The 2,702-nt window shown below is 39.3% G+C and overlaps 1 pseudogene; it reads right to left on the bottom strand.

Annotated features, from left to right (window-relative positions):
• Window positions 1-1,220: 1,220 nt before the first annotated feature.
• On the bottom strand, window positions 1,221-1,878 carry LOC149011113 (uncharacterized; annotated as a pseudogene).
• Between the last annotated feature and the right edge of the window lie 824 nt (window positions 1,879-2,702).

The following is a 2,702-nucleotide window of genomic DNA, read 5'->3' as shown; positions in this document are numbered from 1 at the left end:
TCTCCTTGTACCTCTTCCTATCACGATCTCAAGGGTTTCTTATTTCTCGTGTGTGCATGTGCTTGATGAAAGCATAACCTCTAGGTTTGTTTACCACTTCGTTAGTAATCACCCGAACCTTTTAAGTTGTACAAATTTGCCACGAAGGATGCATCGCCACCATTGCTCTTAACCTTCCATTTTGCTTATTTACTTGTTGCAGAAATAAACTCTGACACATTATGACCCAGTTTGAGAACTTTTTCAGATTGGCATTGCCATGTCAAGCAATACTATGTTTGCAATCCCATCACCCATTGGAATCTCTATTCAATCTCATGTTCAATCCATGCTATCAAGCATTGATGCTGCTATTGAGAGAGGGAGTTCTAACACTGGCAGCAACACAACATATATATTTGCATAAAGAAGAATGGGAATTATGAGAATTCCCTCAAGATATGGGTGAACCTGATGCATTCGAAGTCCAATGCAAGTAATCTGATATCCTGTATGATAGTGCTAACTTTCCATAGTATTTCAGATGGTTAACCTATAACAAGATAAATAACAGCTTGTTAGTTGTCACCCTCTACTTCAACGCTTTTTAGTTGAAAGTCCTTTGCTTAGGTAAGTGCCTTTCTAACAGCCAAGGCACCAACTATAAGCATATCTTGTACAGTGCTGCCCATTCCAAAATAGAACAACATGTTGCCCTCATGGTCTCGAGCTAGACCTCCAGGATGCATCCATCTTGGTGGGTTGATAGCAGCTATGTTGCTGTATCCTAATGAGCTCAATGTATCCTTTTATAATGAGCAATAGCTACTAATCAATTGTTGTATCTGCTCTGTAAGGGAAATGGATGGATGCATTTCTTTATTGGATCTCTTGAAGCACGAGTTGTTCTCGAAGCAGCCACGAACACTCTTCGAAGGTCACCAACTTGTTTCCTTATTTGGAGAAGCTCCCAAGATAACATTCTAGGAAGCTGATTCAGCAGTTTCAATAATCTAGGGGTTGTATTGCACCAATTTTACCATCCAAAGTCTTGCCTCTATAGAAAGGTCAAGCTAGATAATTGTCCGAGCATACAATATGTCAAAGCGAGCATCTTTTCCCCATATGGATGGCAAAAACAACCTGAGAAACCATCAGTCAAGTGGTTGGAATAATGTTGGCTTGTGCAAGCCAAAAATCTAAACAAGAATCTTACAAAAGGATTAGACGACCCATCCTCCTTAAGGGACTTCTGTCTTGGAGCAGGTTTCCTTGGCAACAACAAAACATAAATCAAGATAATTATGGTGGTTTAGTGAATGCAACCAGAGGGCCACAACTCCCTCCTTTTCTATTGATCTAATGTGGGGTTATATCTCCTTCATTTTAAATTCTTCTACTTTAGCAGCATAAGCATCCATGTTCAACGCTTCATGCGTGTCTTTCAATTTCTGGTTGTAGGAAGTGAACAGACATTGTTCAAGGTACAGACCAACCTCTGGAGTTGTAGGCACAGTAATGTTTATATCCTTTTGCAGAGCAATGTCCAGTAAAGACTCAGGAGCACAATCCTCATCACAGCTACTGCGAGCCCAACCATCTTCCGAATATGATGCAGCATAAAGCTCTGGCCTACAACCTCGCACTTGATAAAATCCATTCCTTCAACATTAACAACATGATTTCCAACAAACGACACAATGAAACGCTGGGCTGAATGATCCTCACCCTTGGTTCTGGTGGTGAAATTATGAAAATTATGAGTTCCCTCATAATGCTTCAGAATTTGTTGAACCTCTCCCTCTGCTTCTTGTCATAACAAAAAGAAGTGGCCTTTTCAGTTGTGTCCTCCCCATTAGAACTCCTAACTAAATCAAGTTCACGGTTTTCTTCCTCCATAGAAGCTTTTGAGGTGAAACACACGATCTTTCCCTTTCATAGACTCCTCTGCCCATATTCCACGGTTTCCACCTTGCTTTGCTGGACGAAACGTTGCGGGCCCTTCTTTTATTTTATTGGTTGATCAATTTGAAAAGAAAGAGTTCATTAATAAAATAGGAAACTTCCTTCTAGTGGCTTTTGTTTCGGCCAAGTATGGTATGAGAATAAGATACAGTAGGACTCTCCTTCTAACATTCAAACAAGAAGGTACATGGTTCTCTCTTTTCTTTTGTCGTCAGAGCATCATTAGGAGTAAAGCAACCATGACATTTAGATCAAGAACCAAACCACATAAACTAGACCTTGCCCGTGACTTTCTCTAGATTGGAATATATAAAAATTGTACTGACTTTAATGATGGCAACTGCAATATCAGAAAATCATGATGAAAACAAACAATTTGTGGTTTAATGCAATTTTTTATTTTTGTTATTTCTTAATTGCTTGATGAAACCAACCAAATTCTCAGTGATTTTTATATCGACAACGTACACTTCAATGCAGAGAAAATTAATCATTATTCTTAGCAATGAAGGAAGAGGGTGAATGAAAAACATACCATACAGTTGGATTACCTGTAAAAGGGATTAAACGCTTATACCCTTGAATCGCAGATGAATTCGTCAATCAAAAAACATACCGTAAGGTTGATTTAGCATTCCTGATCTGATTTACACGATGGCTTTTCAATCAAGATTCCCACAGACGGCGCCAAATGATGCGTCCAAAGTATGCTCAGCCTTTAGATCCCTGATGAATGACCTGCAAAACAGTGTTAGATG

Source organism: Hakea prostrata, chromosome 7 (assembly GCF_041222555.1).
Source record: "Hakea prostrata isolate BN-2017 chromosome 7, UWA_Hpros_2, whole genome shotgun sequence".
NCBI classification, from domain to species: Eukaryota; Viridiplantae; Streptophyta; class Magnoliopsida; order Proteales; family Proteaceae; genus Hakea; species Hakea prostrata.
The sequence above is the reverse complement of the archived record's forward strand: the minus strand, read 5'-3'. Positions and strand labels throughout refer to the sequence as shown.